This window comes from Bombina bombina, chromosome 10, assembly GCF_027579735.1.
Source record: "Bombina bombina isolate aBomBom1 chromosome 10, aBomBom1.pri, whole genome shotgun sequence".
NCBI lineage: Eukaryota > Metazoa > Chordata > Amphibia > Anura > Bombinatoridae > Bombina > Bombina bombina.
The window spans coordinates 173,665,102-173,688,278 of NC_069508.1; the positions used below are offsets into that span (position 1 = coordinate 173,665,102).

General features: G+C 39.0%; 1 protein-coding gene across 1 annotated transcript in view; it reads left to right on the forward strand.

The window, feature by feature from the left end:
- The first annotated feature begins 1,332 nt into the window (after positions 1–1,332).
- Positions 1,333–23,177, forward strand: part of TAL1 (TAL bHLH transcription factor 1, erythroid differentiation factor) — a 60,003-nt gene continuing 38,158 nt past the window's right edge. The window contains exon 1 of the mRNA XM_053693509.1: positions 1,333–1,436. The gene's annotated coding sequence lies outside the window, so the exon portion shown is untranslated. The remainder of the gene's footprint in view (positions 1,437–23,177) is intronic.

A 23,177-nucleotide genomic window follows, 5' to 3' on the forward strand; every position in this document is an offset into this window, starting at 1 on the left:
ATTTTTTACTCTGCAGTTGGTAAAAAAAGCAATTGTAAACACATTAAAGGAAAAACTATTTTACAGTATACTGTCCCTTTAAGAGTGTGCATGTGTCAAGAGCATTATATGGCAGCTAATGTTTGTAGCAAAGGTATACATATATATTGCCCAGCATGGGCACGCTCCTGAGTCTACCTCAGTGCACACGTTTCTAATCTTGTACCTGAGCTGTGCTTTAATTCGGTTTTCAAGCCCTAACTACAGCAAGTTAACAGGTGCAATGCATGCAACGCCAAACCACCAGTTGTAGCTCTAAAGTCAGGGTCTGACATGTCAGGTGCAAGTCAGGTGCCTATGAATAGATGACTTGTTCTGCTTCTAATAAACAAGCCGACTTTTTTGTGCATCCGACTTGAATGGATTTGCGCTGTACAAATCTGATGTAATGGTTTCAATTATAGACATTTTAGGGCATAGGCAGTGCCCACTCCAACTCCCTCAAATAGACCTCAGTATACCTGAAGGGGGATTAAACCCACATAATGGGCACAAGCTGTCTTCATCTCTAGATATTGTAACCTTGCTGTGCTCCATACTGTTTTATTGTATATAGGAGCTATTCTTCTGATTATATATATTATATATGCTGTGTATTATATTAATGTAACGTGCATGTGGTTATTAATAGTGCAACATACAGTACATTAATATGATGTGTTCTGGTTTACAGATTGCTCACTCTGTGTAATAAATAAAGCACTTTTATTTCACAAGATTAGAAAGGATTTGGTGGGTAGAATGTTTTATATTAACCACTTGTTTGCCAGAAATAACTGTGAACTGTTTAGTTACTGCCAGCTACCTAAAAATCTGTTAAATTCTGATGAAATTGCAGACAAGGACAATAACCAGCAAACAATAACTAAGCGAAAGATGGGAAGGTCAGAGCTGGAAATGAGCACAGAATAAACGATTTTACAGTCAGGCACACAGGGAATCTAGAGAGCTCAGGAAATAATAAGGAAATGGCTGCATTAACCCCTTCACTGCCAGAGGGGGGGGCTACATTTCATGCCTAGGTTATTTAACCCTGAGCAGCTCAGCACTGCAACATCCCACATCTCCTGGGATTTCCATTTCATTAGTGCTGAGGGTGGGTGTCCTTAGATTGCTAATAATAAAGCCCATGCCAGCCTGCCCCCCCCCCCCATGTATATACTCCTCTTTCCCTCCATAATAATGAATCATTTGATAAATAATGGGCTGGGAGCTTATCAGGGCAGGCTGGGCAGTGCAAACCTTATCTCTGCAGGACACATTGCTCAAACGTTCCTTTCTCCATACTAAATAGGAAGCCGTCTCTGGCAGGGGGAGCTCAGCACCACCCCCAAAGCAGCACTGCAGGGATAGGCCACATCATGGCTGAAGCCACTGCTCCCAATGAGAGGCACTCGGTGAGTGAGCCCTAACAAGGGGCCCCAGGATCCCTCACTAATGGGGTTTGGGGGGATCTGTGTGTGTCTTGGGATCTGGGGAGTACTGGAGATGCCCCAATGCTGGGCACAAGTGGATTTAGTTTTCCATTGTAGAAGAAATGTGTGGGTTAATTATGGTTAACCCTTAGGTTGCTGGAATCACTTTAACCCGTTCAGTGCTCCTCTGTTCGTTATAGTCCCGTGTTGCATTGTTGTAAATACAGAAAGAATGCAGAAAAAAACAAACGATTCCTTATTTATCTGCATCTTTGTTGTAGTTACATTTCTATTATTTGTATCATTTGGAACCAAATCCGATTAACTGAGGACAATGCAGAACCCCGCAAGAGAACAGCATTGCCATCTATTTATTTCCTAGTTTTGGGGTTTCATTTGGTTCCAGATCTATATATTTATTTTCTTTAATCATTTAATTTTATATTATATGGACATATGATTATAGTTTCTGTTAAAATATTGTGTAGATGGATACATTTATTATAAGAAATAAAACTCAGCGCCATTTTAAGAAAAATATCTATTTTGTACCTTAAATTCTATTTATTTTGCAACAATTAAACACAAATAACAATTTAATGATCAGCAAAAACATTCAGATGTGAAACATTCTGTGGTTCTAGGATCAATTATGTTTCTTTATGACAAAACAAAAAATACTGATTGAAAAGATCCTTTTAACTATTTAGTATTTTATAGCAAAGGGAACGAAAATGGATAAAATAAAAAAAAATGTATTTTATTTTCCATATATAGAAATACTTATAAATTATTCAAATTATTTATTTTAGTGATAATAGCAACGCAGATATAAATGTATAGGAATTTAGCAACGGACACAATGGATTTACATTTATATTAGATAAACATATGATGATGGATATTCTATTCCTGTTGAAAAGATTATCAAATGGTTTATCTACCAAAAATCCAGAATATATAATAGTGATTACAAGTACAAATTGTGTTTATAATTTTATCAACTGGATTAAATACTCCATTAGTGACATTAGGATCAGTACAAATAAGAATTATAACGGTACATTGTTTTATTCTGCATCAGGACAAAATGACCAAGTCTAGTGCTATTGTTATGGGGTCTGTCGCATTATTGTGGGGCAAAACCTGATATGGGGGAGGGGGGGGGGGTAGATATTCACATGATAAAATAAAAGCAAACATCTAAACTGTCAATTGATTTTATTCAGCTGATAAAGACCAACAGCATAATTACATTGTATCAAGCAATAAACTAAAATCTCATCAAAGCTTTTCTATATCAAAAAGACTCAAAATTTATAGAACATATATTCGTCCCGATATTTATATATTATATATAAAAAATCTGCACTGATCTAATAATCCAAATGTACTTGTGTGGCATATTCCAAATTAATTACATTCTAACATGAATATATATATACTTTTTTGGCACGGGAATGGATGATTTACTCTATATTTCAATAACCCTTATATTATATTATATATATATATATATATATATATATATATATATATATATATATATATATATATATATATATATATATATATATATATATATATATATATATAAAGCTAGATAGATAGATCTCTATTATTAAAACACACACACACACAAAAGGTCAATATATCAGACCACAACGTGTTTGCTAGAAATCCCAAATGTAATTGTGACCCTCTTGTACCCGAAAACACAATAGGAGATGAAATATTTCCAATCAAATAAAATATGTAGCAGCGTTTAAATAAAATATGTAGAATGTTTATTATATTTCTGTGATTATTGATAGTTTTATATTTTCAATTTCCTTTAAACGCTAAAATATTTACAAAATTCTGTAAAACGTTGCATAGGACATAATAAGCACAGAACAGAATGAGGGGACAATAATATAATGTACATTACTGGGGGATCGCAAAAGATATAAATAAATATAAATTAATTTAGGGGGGTTATAATATTAGCACCAAGGCAAAGCACTGAATTACTGATAACATAGAGATTATTCACAGCACAGGGGCACAAAAACGAATTACTAGGAACACACACACAAAGGTGTATATATATATATTTATACACACACACACACACATATATATATATTTATACACATACACACACACACACACACACATATATATATATTTATACACATACACACACACACACACATATACATATATATAAATAATGTACAACACAGGGACAAAATACGGCATTACTGTTGATATAATGTACAGCAACGGGGCACAGTACTGAATTACTGGGTACAGATATCGTATGCACAGTACTAGATTACTGGGTACAGATATATAATGTACAGCAAAGGGGCACAGTACTGAATTACTGGGTACAGATATATAATGTACAGCAAAGGGGCACAGTACTGAATTACTGGGTACAGATATATAATGTACAGCAAAGGGGCACAGTACTGAATTACTGGGTACAGATATATAATGTACAGCAAAGGGGCACAGTACTGAATTACTGGGTACAGATATATAATGTACAGCAAAGGGGCACAGTACTGAATTACTGGGTACAGATATATAATGTACAGCAAAGGGGCACAGTACTGAATTACTGGGTACAGATATATAATGTACAGCACAGATGCACAGTACTGAATTACTGGGTACAGATATATAATGTACAGCACAGGGGTAGAGCACTGAATTACTGGGTACAGATATATATAATGTACAGCACAGGGGTACAGTACTGAATTACTGGGTACAGATAAATAATGTACAGCACAGGGGTAGAGCACTAAATTGCTGGGTACATATATATAATGTACAGCACAGGGGTAGAGCACTGAATTACTGGGTACAGATATAAAATGTACAGCACAGGGGCACAGTACTGAATTATTGGGTACAGATATATAATGTACAGCACAGGGGCACAGTACTGAATTACTGGGTATAGATATATAATGTACAGCACAGGGGCACAGCACTGAATTACTGGGTCCAGATATATAATGTACAGCACAGGGGCACAATACTGAATTACTGGGTACATATATATAATGTACAGCACAGAGGCACAGTACTGAATTACTGGGTGCAGATATATAATGTATAGCACAGGGGCACAGCACTGAATTACTGGGTACAGATATATAATGTACAGCACAGGGGCACAGCACTGAATTACTGGGTACAGATATATAATGTACAGTACAGGGGCACAGTACTGAATTACTGGGGACAGATATATAATGTACAGCACAGGGGTAGAGCACTGAATTACTGGGTACAGATATATAATGTACAGCACAGGGGCACAGCACTAAATTACTGGGGACAGATATATAATGTACAGCACAGGGGCACAGCACTAAATTACTGGGTACAAATATATAATTTACAGCACAGGGGGCACAGTACTGAATAACTGGGTACAGACATATAATATACAGCACAGAGGCACAGTACTGCATTACTGGGTAACGATATATAATGTACATCACAGGGGTAGAGCACTGAATTACTTGGTACAGATATATAATGTACAGCACAGAGGCACAGTACTGAATTACTGGGTACAGATATATAATGAACAGCACAGGGGCACAGTACTGAATTACTGGTTACAGATATATAATTTACAGCACAGGGGCACAGCACTAAATTACTGGGGACAGATATATAATGTAAAGCACAGGGGTAGAGCTCTGAATTACTAGGTACAGATATATAATGTACAACACAGGGGCACAGTACTGAATTACTGGGTACAGATATATAATGTATAGCACAGGGGCACAGCACTGAATTACTGGGTACAGATATATAATGTACAGCACAGGGGCACAGCACTGAATTACTGGGTACAGATATATAATATACAGCACAGAGGCACAGTACTGAATTACTGGGTACAGATATATAATGTACAGCATAGGGGCACAGCTCTAAAATACTGGGTACATATATATAATGTACAGCACAGGGGCAAAGTACTGAATTACTGTGTACAGCTATATAATGTACAGCACAGGGGCACAGCACTAAATTACTGTGGATAAATATATAATGTACAGCACAGAGGCACAGCACTGAATTACTGGGTACAGATATATAATGTACAGTACAGGGGCACAGTATTGAATTATTGGGTATACAATGTACAGCACAGAGGCACAGTACTGAATGGCTGGTTACAGATATATAATGTACAGCACAGGGGAACAACACTGAATTACTGGGTACAGATATATAATGTACAGCACAGGGGCACATCACTGAATTACTGGGAACAGATATATAATGTACAGCACAGGGGAACAACACTGAATTACTGGGTACAGATATATTTAATGTACAGCACAGGGGCACAGCACTAAATTACTGGGTACAGATATAAAATGTACAGCACTATGGGCACAGCACTGAATTAATGGGTATAGATATATAATGTACAGCACAGGGGCACAGTACTGAATTACTGGGTACAGGTATAAAATGTACAGCACAGGGGCACAGTATTGAATTATTGGGTACATATACAGTATATAATGTACAGCACAGAGGGACAGTACTGAATGGCTGGGTACAGATATATAATATACAGCACAGGGGGCACAGTACTGAATTACTGGGTACATATATATAATGTACAGCACAGGGGCACAGCACTGAATTACTGGGTACAGATATATAATGTACAGCACAGGGGAACAACACTGAATTACTGGGTACAGATATATAATGTACAGCACAGGGGCACAGCACTAAATTACTGGGTACAGATATAAAATGTACAGCACTATGGGCACAGCACTGAAATACTGGGTATAGATATATAATGTACAGCACAGGGGCACAGCACTGAATTACTGGGTACATATATATAATGTACAGCACAGGGCACAGCACTGAATTACTGGGTACAGATATAAAATGTACAGCACTATGGGCACAGCACTGAATTACTGGGTATAGATATATAATGTACAGCACAGGGGCACACTAGTGAATTACTGGGTACATATATATAATGTACAGCACAAGGGCACAGCACTGAATTACTGGGTACAGATATAAAATGTACAGCACTGAATTACTGGGTATAGATATATAATGTACAGCACAGGGGCACAGTAGTGAATTACTGGGTACAGATATATAAAGTACAGTACAGGGGCACAGTACTTGATTACTGGGTACAGATATATTATGTACAGTACAGGGGCACAGTACTTGATTACTGGGTACAGATATATAATGTACAGTCGAGGGGGCACAGTACTTGATTACTGGGTACAGATATATAATGTACAGCACAGGGGCACACCATTGTTTTACTGGGTACAGATATATAATGTACAGCACAGGGGCACAGTACTGAATACATGGGTACAGATATATAATGTACAGCACAGGGGCACAGTACTGAATACCTGGGTACAGATATATAATGTACAGCACAGGGGCACACCATTGTATTACTGGGTACAGATATATAATGTTCAGCACTACGGGCACAGCACTGAATTGCTGGGTACAGATATAGTATGCACAGTACTAGATTACTGTGTACAGATATATAATGTACAGCACAGGGGTACAGTACTGAATTACTGGGTACATATATGTATATAATGTACAGCACAGGGGCACAGTACTGAATTACTGGGTTCAGATATACACACACACACACACACACACACACACACATATATATAATGTGCAGCAAAGGGGGCACTGTATTGAATTACTGGGTACAGATATATAATGTACAGCACAGAGGCACAGTACTGAATTACTGGGTACAGATATATAATGTACATCACAGGGGCACAGCACTGAATTACTGGTGACAGATATATAATGTACAGCACAGGGGCACAACATTGAATTACTGGGTAGAGATATATAATGTACAGCACAGGGGCACAGTACTGAATTACTGGGTACATATATATAATGTACAGCACTGGGGCAGAGTACTGAATTACTGGGTACAGATATATAATGTGAAGCACTGAAATACTGGGGACAGATACAGTATATAATGTACAGCACTGAATTCCTGGGAATTCCTGGGTACAGATATATAATTTACAGCAAAGGGGCACAGTACTGAATTACTGGGTATATATATACTGTATATATATATACAGCACAGAGGCAAAGTACTGAATTTTTGGATACATATATATATATAATTTACAGCACATGGGCACAGCACTGAATTACTGGGTATATGTCTATATAATGCTCAGTACAGGGGAACAGTACTGAATTACTGGGTATATATACACACACATATAAATAATGTACAACACAGGGACAAAATACGGCATTACTGTTGATATAATGTGCAGCACAAGGGCACAACACTGAATTACTGGGTGCAGATATATAATGTACAGCACAGGGCACATTACTGAATTACTGGGTACAGATATATAATGTACAGCACAGGGGCACAGTACTGAATTACTGTGTACAGATATATAATGTACAGCACAGGGGCACAGTACTGAATTACTGGGTACATATATATAATGCACAGCACAGAGGCACAGTACTGAATTACTGGGTACATATATATAATGTATAGCACAGGGGCACACCACTGAATTACTGGGTACATATATAATGTACAGCACAGGGGCACAGTACTGAATTACTGGGTACAGATATATAATGTACAGCACAGGGGCACAGTACTGAATTACTGTGGACAGATATATAATATACAGCACAGGGGGCACAGCATTGAACTACTGGGTACAGATATATAATATACAGCACAGGGGCAAAGCACTGAATTCCTGGGTACATATATATAATTTACAGCAAAGGGGCACAGTACTGAATTACTGGGTATATATATATACTGTATATATATACAGCACAGAGGCAAAGTACTGAATTTTTGGATACACACACATATATATAGTACACAAGACTCTGATTAAACCGCCTGGCAGACCTATTGTGTCTGCCAGGGATTCTTTGTGTTCTAATGTGGCCATTTTTATAGATCATCACCTACAGCCAGTTGTAAAGGAGTCATATTCCTTTATACTGGATTCTCCCTCACTCATTCGGAGGTTACTTGCTTGGAATGAACTTGGCCCAGATTACCTACTTGTTACAATGGATGTTGACAGCTTATACACTGTCATCCCGCATGATGGTGGTGTACAGGCAGTCAGATCCATGTTAAGTGAGTCATTGGCATATGCGGGACCACCCATTGAGTTCCTATTGGAACTATTGAGGTTTTGTCTGGAAAAAAACTTTTTCAAATTTGAGAAGGAGTTCTTCTTACAAATATCAGGAACTGCAATGGGTTCAAATATGGCTCCCGCATACGCCAATCTGTATATGTCTTGGTATGAGACTATGGTCATGCACATTCGCACAATTGATAAAATTAAACTGTACGTCAGATATATTGACGATGTGTTTTTGGTATGGAGAGGGTCAGAGGAATCCCTAGAACAGTGGGTTGACAGCTTAAATCAGCTTGAGTCAACTATTCGATTTAAGGTTGCCCATAACAGGGTGAGCATACCATTCCTAGATCTAAATATATCTGTTTATACAGAAGATGATTGTTACAAATTTTCTACCTCCTTCTATTCAAAACCGACGGATAGAAACTCATTGTTGCTATCCACAAGTTTTCACCCTGAACATCAAAAAAAGAGTGTGGTATCCTCTCAACTCACGCGGGTGGCCCGCAATAACACATTAAGAGAGACTAGAAAAGTACAGGAGGATGAAATGATTATGAAATTGGAGCAACGAGGATATGCAAGAAATTTGATAACACAGGTGCAAACCAACCTGGCCGGGGATGATCAAGTATCTTTGCTACAACCACATGATCCTACTGATAAGGTGGAAAACAATAGCGATATCATTAACTTTGTTACCACGTTCAACCCCGTGTCCAAGATATTGTCTGAGTCTGTCAAGAAGAACTGGGACATTATTAATACTGACAAATCAATACCATTCCTGCACACATCAGCCCCACGGATGGCTTATAAGAGAGCACCCAATTTGAAGGATTTACTTGTCCATAATGACCCTGTGAAGTGCTATGAAAAAAGTACTTGGCTGGATAACAGGAAAAAAGTTGGCTGCTATAGATGTGGGGATTGCACTACGTGCAATAGTATGTTAACAGGGATGTTCTTTCACCACCCACACACTGGGAGAAAATACAAGATTTTGCACAGATTGTCATGTATGAGTACGTATGTTGTATACATACTAATGTGTCCATGTTCGCTGGTCTATGTGGGGAAGACCTCTACTACATTTCGTGATAGAATGGCCAATCATCGCCATGCGATTAGACAAGCGATAGACAAGAAAACATCTGATCAACCGGTCGCCAGACATTTTCTTCAAGCTGGGCACACAGCGGCTAGTTTAAGGACTATGCTGATTGATCATGTGCCCCCCTTACGAAGGGGCGGAGATAGGAACACGAAACTACTCCAAGTTGAGACCTCCTGGAATTACCGTTTAGACACAGTGGCTCCCAAGGGTCTGAATGTACAGATGGACTTTGGTGTCTTCCTTTAAGTGAAATGTCCATGATTTATCAGTCTAGGTCATCAACACCTAGGAAGATGGACTGGTCCAGAATATATGGGTTCATAAAGTCTCTGAAAGTATGGTGTTCAGTGTATTGCGGTAGCCACAACTAAGTTTCTTACTGCACTCCAATTGGCATAGAAGCTATATGTTTTATTGATAATTATAGTATAACATACTTTATCTAGGAAATAGACATTTTGGAGATTGTGGATAGGATAATTAAGGGGCAGTGATTAGCTTAGCAAACTGTATATAAAGATGCAAAGTATCTTACTTAAGATGCTATAAATATAAGGAACAAAGTCTGTTTTGAGAACTCAGGTAGTCATATTACTTTTATAGATTTAAATTGGTATAGATAGTTTTTTTACACTTTAGAGTAGTTATACTTGTAATAGTTAGTCCGGTGTCATTGGAACTTCAGCCACCCGTGCATGCGCATTAGCAGGAGTAACTATGCGTGGTTGGAACGCAAACGTCATTACGTGATTGAATATGCTAATTAGCCATGCTGTTGGCTAACTCCTGGACGCATGCGTGTGGTGGGGCGGCTTCTGATACACCGGAAGCGACAGGGATGCTTTACAGGTGTATATAGGTGAGTGGTTTGTGGTTAGTATTAGGAACCTTCTTTTGGGATAGATATGTTCTGATTACCCATTGAAAAAGATACCAATTGGTATCGAAACGTTTGGGAACTTTGTTTGGGAACTTTGTCATTTGATGCTGGATACCTAATAAAGGATTTTTGAATAAGACCGGAGAGTGAAGCGTTTTTCTACCTTGAGGGGTTGAACGGATATTGCTATATATATATATATATATATATATATATAATTTACAGCACAGGGGCACAGCACTGAATTACTGGGTATATGTCTATATAATGCTCAGTACAGGGACACAGTACTGAATTACTGGGTATATATACACACACCTATAAATAATGTACAACACAGGGACAAAATACGGCATTACTGTTGATATAATGTGCAGCACAAGGGCACAACACTGAATTACTGGGTACAGATATATAATGTACAGCACAGGGCACATTACTGAATTACTGGGTACAGATATATAATGTACAGCACAGGGGCACAGTACTGAATTACTGTGTACAGATATATAATGTACAGCACAGGGGCACAGTACTAAATTACTGGGTACATATATATAATGTACAGCACAGAGGCACAGTACTGAATTACTGGGTACATATAAATAATGTATAGCACAGGGGCACACCACTGAATTACTGGGTACATATATAATGTACAGCACAGGGGCACAGTACTGAATTACTGGGTACAGATATATAATGTACAGCACAGGGGCACAGTATTAAATTACTGGGGACAGATATATAATATACAGCACAGGGGGCACAGCATTGAACTATTGGGTACAGATATATAATATACAGCACAGGGGCAAAGCACTGAATTACTGAGTACATATATATAATGTACAGCACAGGGGCGCAGCACTGAATTACTTGGTAGAGATATATAATGTGCAGCACAGGGGCACAACACTGAATTACTGGGTACAGATATATAATGTGCAGCACAGGGGCACAACACTGAATTACTGGGTACAGATTGATAATGTACAGCAACGGGGCACAGTACTGAATTACTGGGTACAGATATAAAATGTACAGTACAGGGGCACAACTCTAAATTAGTGTGGAGACAGATATATAATGCACAGCACGGGGTAGAGCACTGAATTACTGGGTACAGATATATAATGTACAGCACAGGGGCACAGCACTAAATTACTGGGTACAAATATATAATTTACAGCACAGGGGGCACAGTACTGAATAACTGGTTAGTTACATATATATAATGTACAGCACAGGGGCACAGCAATGAATTACAGGTTACAGATATATAATGTACAGCACAGGGGCACAGTACTGAATTACTGGGTACAGATATATAATGTACAACACAGGGGCACAGTACTGAATTACTGGTTAGTTACATATATATAATGTACAGCACAGGGGCACAGCAATGAATTACAGGTTACAGACTATAATACACAGCACAGAGACACAGTACTGCATTACTGGGTAAAGATATATAATGTACATCACAGGGGTAGAGCACTAAATTACTGGATACAGATATATAATGTACAGCACATAGGCACAGTACTGAATTACTGGGTACAGATATATAATGTACAACACAGGGGCACAGTACTGAATTACTGGTTAGTTACATATATATAATGTACAGCACAGGGGCACAGCAATGAATTACAGGTTACAGATATATAATGTACAGCACAGGGGCACAGTACTGAATTACTGGGTACAGATATATAATGTGCAGCACAGTGGCACAGTACTGAATTACTGGGTACAGATTGATAATGTACAGCAACGGGGCACAGTACTGAATTACTGGGTACAGATATAAAATGTACAGTACAGGGGCACAACTCTAAATTAGTGTGGAGACAGATATATAATGCACAGCACGGGGTAGAGCACTGAATTACTGGGTACAGATATATAATGTACAGCACAGGGGCACAGCACTAAATTACTGGGTACAAATATATAATTTACAGCACAGGGGGCACAGTACTGAATAACTGGTTAGTTACATATATATAATGTACAGCACAGGGGCACAGCAATGAATTACAGGTTACAGATATATAATGTACAGCACAGGGGCACAGTACTGAATTACTGGGTACAGATATATAGTGTACAACACAGGGGCACAGTACTGAATTACTGGTTAGTTACATATATATAATGTACAGCACAGGGGCACAGCAATGAATTACAGGTTACAGACTATAATACACAGCACAGAGACACAGTACTGCATTACTGGGTAAAGATATATAATGTACATCACAGGGGTAGAGCACTAAATTACTGGATACAGATATATAATGTACAGCACATAGGCACAGTACTGAATTACTGGGTACAGATATATAATGTACAACACAGGGGCACAGTACCAAATTACTGGTTAGTTACATATATATAATGTACAGCACAGGGGCACAGCAATGAATTACAGGTTACAGATATATAATGTACAGCACAGGGGCACAGTACTGAATTACTGGGTACAGATATATAATGTACAGCACAGTGGCACAGTACTGAATTACTGGGTAAAGATATATAATATACAGCACAGAGGCACAGTACTGAATTACTGGGGACAGATATATAATGTACAGCATAGGGGCACAGCTCTAAAATACTGGGTACATATATATAATGTACAGCACAGGGGCACAGCACTAAATTACTGGGGATAAATATATAATGTACAGCACAGGGGCACAGCACTGAATTACTGGGTACAGATATATAATGTACAGCACAGGGGCACAGTAGTGAATTTTTGGGTACATATACAGTATATAATGTACAGCACAGAGGCACAGTACTGAATGGCTGGGTACAGATATATAATATACAGCACAGGGGGCACAGTACTGAATTACTGGGTACATATATATAATGTACAGCACAGGGGCACAGCACTGAATTACTGGGTACAAATATTTAATGTACAGCACAGGGGAACAACACTGAATTACTGGGTACAGATATATAATGTACAGCAAAGGGGCACAGTACTGAATTACTGGGTGCATATATATAATGTACAGCACAGGTGCACAGCACTGAATTACTGGGTACAGATATATTTAATGTACAGCACAGGGGCACAGCACTAAATTATTGGGTACAGATATAAAATGTACAGCACTATGGGCACAGCACTGAATTACTGGGTATAGATATATAATGTACAGCAAAGGGGCACAGTACTGAATTACTGGGTGCATATATATAATGTACAGCACAGGTGTACAGCACTGAATTACTGGGTACAGATATATTTAATGTACATCACAGGGGCACAGCACTAAATTATTGGGTACAGATATAAAATGTACAGCACTATGGGCTCAGCACTGAATTACTGGGTATAGATATATAATGTACAGCACAGGGGCACAGTAGTGAATTACTGGGTACATATATATAATGTACAGCACAGGGGCACAGCACTGTATTACTGGGTACAGATATCGTATGCACAGTACTAGATTACTGGGTACAGATATATAATGTACAGTACAGGGGCACAGTACTTGATTACTGGGTACAGATATATAATGTACAGCACAGGAGCACAGTACTAGATTACTGGGTACAGATATATTATGTACAGTACAGGAGCACAGTACTTGATTACTGGGTACAGATATATAATGTACAGTCGAGGGGGCACAGTACTTGATTACTGGGTACAGATATATAATGTACAGCACAGGGGCACACCAATGTATTACTGGGTACAGATATATAATGTACAGCACAGGGGCACAGTACTGAATTACTGGGTACAGATATAGTATGCACAGTACTAGATTACTGGGTACAGATATATAATTTACAGCACAGGGGCACAGTACTGAATACCTGGGTACAGATATATAATGTACAGCACAGGGGCACAGTACTGAATACCTGGGTACAGATATATAATGTACAGCACTGGGGCACACAATTGTATTACTGGGTACAGATATATAATGTACAGCACAGGGGCACAGTTCTGAATTACTGGGTTCAGATATACACACACACACACACACACACACACACATATATATATATATATATATATATATATATATATATATATATATATATATATATATATATATATATATATATATATATATATATATAAAATAACTCATTGTGCAGTTCATTAACAAATCTAGACAGGACCAGAGGTTTGTTTTCCCACAGTAAACCTCTGAATTACATTGTTTCCAATGCAGCAAAGGAGTCTGGGTAAGATATGCAAATAAAGTACACAATGACACACCTTTTTACTTCAGTCTGCTTTTCAGCAGGTTCCCTTTACGCCAAAGTATCGCTGTTCACACAGCTTATAAACTTGGCTAGGGTTAGTGCAGTGATTCATAACCATCCCAGGACAGACTGTTTCGTGGTTTTTGCCCCTCATCAGCTGGGAGAAGGTTAGAATCACTGCTGGGTGAAGTTGATTCCAGGCAGAATACAACATTTTAAATTAGGGGGAGATAAAAGGCGAGTTTAAACAATGTAATTCAGAGGTTTTCTGTGGGAAAACAAGCATCTGGGCCTGTCTAGATTTGTTAATGAACTACACAATGAGTTATTTTTTCTATATTTTGTCCGTAGTGGAGGATTTTAAACTCGCCTATTATCTCCCCCTAATTTAAAATGTTGTTGTATTCTTCCTGGAATCAACTTCACCCAGCAGTGATTCTAACCTTCTCCCAGCTGATGAGTGGCAAAAACCATGAAACAGTCTGTCCTGGGATGGTTATGAATCACTGCACTAACTCTAGCCAAGTTTATAAGCTGTGTGAACAGAGATACTTTGGCGTAAAGGGAACCTGCTGAAAAGCAGACTGAAGTAAAAAGGTGTGTCATTGTGTACTTAATTTGTATATCTTACCCAGAATCATTTGCTGCATTGGAAACAATGTAATTCAGAGGTTTTCTGTGGGAAAACAAGCCTCTGGGCCTGTCTAGATTTGTTAATGAACTACACAATGAGTTATTTTTTCTATATTTTATGCGTAGTGGAGGATTTTAAACTCGCCTTTTATCTCCCCCTAATTTAAAATGTTGTTGTATTCTGCTTGGAATCAACTTCACCCAGCAATGATTCTAACCTTCTCCCAGCTGATGAGTGGCAAAAACCACGAAACAGTCTGTCCTGGGATGGTTATGAATCACTGCACTAATCCTAGCCAAGTTTATAAGCTGTGTGTACGGCGATACTTTTGGCGTACAGGGAACCTGCTGAAAAGCAGACTGTAGTAAAAAGGTGTGTCATTGTGTACTTAATTTGCATATCTTACCCAGAATCCTTTGCTGCATTGGAAACAATGTAATTCAGAGGTTTACTGTGGGAAAACAAGCCTCTGGGCCTGTCTAGATTTGTTAATGAACTACACAATGAGTTATTTTTTCTATATTTGTGCTTAGTGGAGGATTTTAAACTCGCCTTTTATCTCCCCCTAATTTAAAATGTTGTTATATATATAATATACAGCAAAGGGGGCACTATACTGAATTACTGTGTAAAGATATATAATGTACAACACAGGGGCACAATATTGAATTACTGGGTACAGATATATAATGTACATCACAGGGGCACAGCACTGAATATACTAATAATGTTATAATATACAGCACAGAGGCAAAGTACTGAATTTTTGGATACATATATTACATATACAGGTAGCCCTCAGTTTACGCCGGGGTTAGGTTCCAGAAGGAATGGTTGTAAATCGAAACCGTTGTAAATTGAAACCCAGTTTATAATGTAAGTCAATGGGAAAAGAGGGAGTTAGATCCTAGGCCCCTCTCAAAATTGTAAGTAACACCTAATACATAATTTTTAAAGCTTTGAAAATGAAGACTTTAAATGCTAAACAGCATTATAAGCCTAATTAAATAATCACACAACAGACTGCATCATCAAACTAAGTTTAATGAACAAAAACATTTTTTTACTTGCATTTTTCTGCAAACAGTTCTCTGCATTGTTAGCATGTTAGATAATATCGTTGTACTCACTTTTGTTGAAAACAATTTAGACATTAATGTGTGTTATTTTGAGGGGACAGCAACTTTACACTGTTATACAGGCTGTACACTCACTACTCAGACACAGTACTGAATTGCTGGGTAGACACACACACATATATATAATCAATATAAATATTTGCATAGGAAATTAGCACATCTAGGCAAGATTCCCCACTTGCTTTTTCCCAGAAATACCTCATATACAATGTTACCAATACACAAAAGAATTCTGGGTAAGATATGCAAATTCTCAGTTTTTTTGCTTCAAAATACTGTTTTAATACAGCTATCCTTTTAACAGGATTATTGCAGCAAACCAGAAATCACTCACTAGACAGCCTGTTTCATTCTTTTTGGAACTCATCAGTAGGAGATAGATTTCTGGTTGCTGCATTGGTGAAGCTATTTTCAAGGTTAAACCAAAATTCATTAAATTATGGGGGGAGATAAAAAACTGAAATTAAAATCCTCCATGTCTCAAAATTAAATCAATGTAAATATTTCCATAGGAAATTAGCACATCTAGGCAAGATTCCCCGCTTGCTTTTTCCCAGAAATACCTCATATACAATGTTACCAATGCACAAGAGAATTCTGGGTAAGATATGCAAATTAGGATAGCTGTGTTAAAACAGTATTTTGAAGCAAAAAACTGAGAATTTGCATATCTTACCCAGAATTCTCTTGTGCATTGGTAGCATTGTATATGAGGTATTTCTGGGAAAAAGCAAGCGGGGAATCTTGCCTAGATGTGCTAATTTCCTATGCAAATATTTACATTGATTTAATTTTGAGGCATGGAGGATTTTAATTTCAGTTTTTTTATCTCCCCATAATTTTAATGAATTTTGGTTTAACCTTGAAAATATCTTTACCAATGCAGCAAACAGAAATCTATCTTCTACGGATGAGTTCCAAAAAGAAACAAACAGGCTGTCTAGTGAGTGATTTCTGGTTTGCTGCAATAATCCTGTTAAAAGGATAGCTGTGTTAAAACAGTATTTTGAAACAAAAAAACCTGAGAATCTGCATATCTCATTTGCATATCTTACCCAGAATTCTCTTGTGTGTTGGTAACATTGTATATGAGATATTTCTGGGGAATAGCAAGCAGGGAATCTTGCCTAGATGTGCTAATTTCCTATGCAAATATTTACATTGATTTAATTTTGAGACATGGAGGATTTTAATTTCAGTTTTTTATCTCCCCCCCATAATTTTAATGAATTTATATATATATATATATATATATATATATATATATATATATATATATATATATATATACAGGGAGTGCAGAATTATTAGGCAAATTAGTATTTTGACCACATCATCCTCGTTATGCATGTTGTCTTACTCCAAGCTGTATAGGCTCGAAAGCCTACTACCAATTAAGCATATTAGGTGATGTGCATCTCTGTAATGAGAAGGGGTGTGGTCTAATGACATCAACACCCTATATCAGGTGTGCATAATTATTAGGCAACTTCCTTTCCTTTGGCAAAATGGGTCAAAAGAAGGACTTGACAGGCTCAGAAAAGTAAAAAATAGTGAGATATCTTGCAGAGGGATGCAGCACTCTTAAAATTGCAAAGCTTCTGAAGCGTGATCATCGAACAATCAAGCGTTTCATTCAAACTAGTCAACAGGGTCGCAAGAAGCGTGTGGAAAAACCAAGGCGCAAAATAACTGCCCATTAACTGAGAAAAGTCAAGCGTGCAGCTGCCAAGATGCCACTTGCCACCAGTTTGGCCATATTTCAGAGCTGCAACATCACTGGAGTGCCCAAAAGCACAAGGTGTGCAATACTCAGAGACATGGCCAAGGTAAGAAAGGCTGAAAGACAACCACCACTGAACAAGACACACAAGCTGAAACGTGAAGACTGGGCCAAGAAATATCTCAAGACTGATTTTTCTAAGGTTTTATGGACTGATGAAATGAGAGTGAGTCTTGATGGGCCAGATGGATGGGCCCGTGGCTGGATTGGTAAAGGGCAGAGAGCTCCAGTCCGACTCAGACGCCAGCAAGGTGGAGGTGGAGTACTAGTTTGGGTTGGTATAATCAAAGATGAGCTTGTGGGGCCTTTTCGGGTTGAGGATGGAGTCAAGCTCAACTCCCAGTCCTACTGCCAGTTTCTGGAAGACACCTTCTTCAAGCAGTGGTACAGGAAGAAGTCTGCATCCTTCAAGAAAAACATGATTTTCATGCAGGACAATGCTCCATCACACGCGTCCAAGTACTCCACAGCGTGGCTGGCAAGAAAGGGTATAAAAGAAGAAAATCTAATGACATGGCCTCCTTGTTCACCTGATCTGAACCCCATTGAGAACCTGTGGTCCATCATCAAATGTGAGATTTACAAGGAGGGAAAACAGTACACCTCTCTGAACAGTGTCTGGGAGGCTGTGGTTGCTGCTGCACGCAATGTTGATGGTGAACAGATCAAAATACTGACAGAATCCATGGATGGCAGGCTTTTGAGTGTCCTTGCAAAGAAAGGTGGCTATATTGGTCACTGATTTGTTTTTGTTTTGTTTTTGAATGTCAGAAATGTATATTTGTGAATGTTGAGATGTTATATTGGTTTCACTGGTAAAAATAAATAATTGAAATGGGTATATATTTGTTTTTTGTTAGTTGCCTAATAATTATGCACAGTAATAGTCACCTGCACACACAGATATCCCCCTAAAATAGCTATAACTAAAAACAAACTAAAAACTACTTCCAAAAATATTCAGCTTTGATATTAATGAGTTTTTTGGGTTCATTGAGAACATGGTTGTTGTTCAATAATACAATTAATCCTCAAAAATACTACTTGCCTAATAATTCTGCACTCCCTGTGTATATATATATATATATATATATATATATATATATATATATATATATATATATATATATATATATATGTATATATATATATATGTATATATATATATATATATATATATATATATATATATATATATATATATACATACATACATACATACATACATACATACACATACACACAGTATATATAATGTACAGCACAGGGGCACAGTACTGAAGTAGTGTAGGGTTTAGTCTGCACATCATTGTTTTACTGGGACATTTAAATTGTTTTTAATTCTTTAGAAATGACTTACATATAAACATTTCCGTAGGTTTAGTGAGTTTTATAAAAACACCATTATGATTATTACACATCATGCACATCATTTAGGCGTCCAGCATTGAATTGCTGAGTTCTGATATAACAAACAAAACAAGAATCACAGCAGTAGGGTGAGTAAATATTTAAGGGGATATTAATGTCTATTTCCCCTTTAAAAGATTAAAGGGACTTGAAACCCACGTTTTTTTCTTTCATGATTCAAATGGAGCATACAGTTTTAAACAACTTTCCTAATTACTTCTATTATCACATTTTCTTTGTTCTCTCAGTATCCTTTGTTGAAAACAATATGTAGGTAGACTCAGGAGCTGGGAGCTAGCTGCTGATTGGTGGCTGCACGTGCACACCTCATTTATTGCTTCTTCAATAAAGGATACCAAGACAATGAAGCAAAAGTGAAAAAACAATCCAACTGGAAAGTTGATTAAAATGAGATGTTCTGTCTGAATCATGATATAAAACAATTTCTGTCCCGTACTTTATCTGTGAACCTTATAGACAAATGTCAGGTTTAGGTTTTACTTTTCGCCAATATGTGTCAGTTAACTGTCACTTTGTAGACAAACCTCTGTAGGGGATTCTTACTGTAGTCTTTAAAGGCGTATTATACAGTCGACTTCATTGTAATAAAAAAAGCTCTAAGCTGTGACATACTTAAAGTGCCATAAAACATGTTGAGATTTGTGCATATCCTAAAAGGGCTAATTAAGTTAAAATAGTTTGCATAAAAAATAGTTCAAAAATTGCTGGCAAGTATCCTATACTATAAAAGGCCAAGTGTGTTTGTCCGAAGCTGTCATGCGCAGTAGAGACAGCACGAGGACAAACACACCTGGCCTTGGATTCCCTACCTGATCTGCAGATTGCCGCGAGAAGAAGTGGGCGTGACCGAGTGTGTGTGGGGGCATGACCGAGCATGAAGGGGGCGTGACCAAACGCAAAGACTCGTGAAGGGGGCGTTGCCTAGCGTGCAGGCCCGTGAAGGGGGCGGGGCCGGGGGCAGGGCCGTGAAAGGCCGTGGAGAGAGCTCAAACAGCTCAAAAGAGGGGAGAGGGGGGAGAGAGAGATCAAGAGGGGAGAAAGAGGGGAGATGGAGAGAGGGGAAAGAGAAAGAGGGGAGATGTGGAGAGAGAAAGAGGGGATAGAAAGAGGGGAGATGTGGAGAGAGAGAGAGGGGAGAGAAAGAGGGGAGAGAGAGAGAGAGAGAGAGAGGGGGAGAGAGAGAGAGAGGGAGAGAGAGAGAGGGGAGAGAGAGAGGGGAAAGAGAGGGGAGAGAGAGAGAGAGGAGGGAGAGAGAGAGGGGAGAGAGAGAGAGGGAGAGGAGAGAGGGGGGAGATAGAGAGATGAGTGAGAGAGAGGGGAGAGAAAGAGAGGGGAGAGAGAGAGAGACAGAGGGGGGAGATAGACAGAGGAGAGTGAGAGGGGGAGTTAGAGGAGAGAGAGAGGTTGAGAGAGGGGAGAGAGAGAGGGGGGAAAGAGAGAGAGAGGGGAGAGAGAGGAGGGAGAGGGAGGGGAGAGAGAGAGGGGAGAGAGAGAGAGGGGAGAGAGACAGAGGAAGGAGATATAGAGAGAAGAGAGAGAGAGAGAGAGAGAGAGAGAGAGAGGGGAGAGAAATAGGGGAGAGAGAGAGAGACAGAGGTGGGAGATAGAGAGAGGAGAGAGAGAGGGGGGGAGAGAGAGGTTGAGAGAGGGGAGAGAGAGAGAGGGGAAAGGGAGAGAGAGAGAGAGAGAGAGAGAGAGAGAGGGGAGATAGAGAGAGATAGGGAAGATAGAAAGAGAGAGAGGGGAGAAAGAAAGAGAGAGAGAGGGTATAGAGAAAGAGAGAGGGAGAGAGTAAGAGAGAGGGAGAGAGAAAGAGAGAGGGGAGAGAGAAAGAGAGAGGGGAGAGAGAGAGGGGAGCGAGAGAGAGGGGGAGAGAGAGAAGGGAGAGAGAGGGGAGAGAGAGGGGGGATAGAGAGAGAGAGAGGAGATGGAGAGAGAGAGAGGGGAGAGTGAGAAAGAGAGAGGGGAGATAGAGAGAGAAGGGAGATAGAGAGGGAGAGAGAGAGCGCAAAAGGGGAGGGGAGAGAGAGCGCAAAAGAGGGGGGGAGAGAGAGAGTGCAAAAGAGAGGGGGAGAGAGAGCGCAAAAGAGAGGGGGGAGAGAGAGAGCTCAAAAGAGAGGGGGAGAGAGAGCGCAAAAGAGAGGGGGGAGAGAGAGAAAGCAAAAGAGAGTTGGAGGGGAGAGAACGCAAGGGGTGGGACCACTGTACTGCAAAAATGGCTTGTGTGAACGGGCTTTAGGAGTAGTATTAAAATAATTTCCATAAATAAGCAAAATTACTTACATAGACATGCTGTCTGGAGTAGTCTGATCCACCCTCCTTATCAGTGTTTAGCATCAGACACACAGGCATTGTATTTCAACTGAGTTCACATCAGCTTATTTGCTTCTAGGCATGCTCCAGCAGATAATGAGTGTTAAAGTCTTGCATTCTACCAAATCAAATGTGGATATAGATGCAGCCATAGATGGAAATGTGTGGGGGGAGTTAGAGCTGTACAATTTGGAAAAGGGTTAATGGTTTCTTTAATAGAAATCATTGCAATATTTATTATTAATCTATTTAAATGGATTTTACCTTTTATATTTTTACACTACATTCCTGTCACAGTCCTACAAGGAGGAGGAGCCTTTGCAGGAAGTTTTATCTTAGCCTGATGTCATAAGCCTTCTAGGCTAGTGAATAGACCACATAACAGGGAGTAAGATTTGCTCATGCCCAGAATTGACAGAATAAAAACTTACGCCTAGATTTAGAGTTTTGTCGGTAAAGACCTGCTTAGCTAAGGCTGCTTTTTTTTCCAGCGCACCCTTAAGACAACGCTGGTGTTTAGAGTTGTCTGAGTGGCTGCGTTAGGCTCAGAATAGGGAGCGTTGAGCATAATTTAGCTCCACTTCAACCCTCAATACCAGCGTTGCCTACGGTAGCGTTAAGCTGGAAAAACGTGCTCGTGCACAATATCCCCATAGGAAACAATGGGGCTGAGCTGGCTGCAAAAAAACCTAACACCTGCAAAGAAGCAGCGTTCAGCTCCTAACGCAGCCCCATTGTTTCCTATGGGCAAATACTTTCTAAGTCTACACCTAACACCCTAACATGAACCCCGAGTCTAAACACCCCTAACCTTACACTTATTAACCCCTAATCTGCCGTCCCCGCTATCACTGACACCTGCATTGTACTATTAACCTCTAATCTGCCGCTCCGGACACCGCCGCCACCTACATTATAGCTATGAACC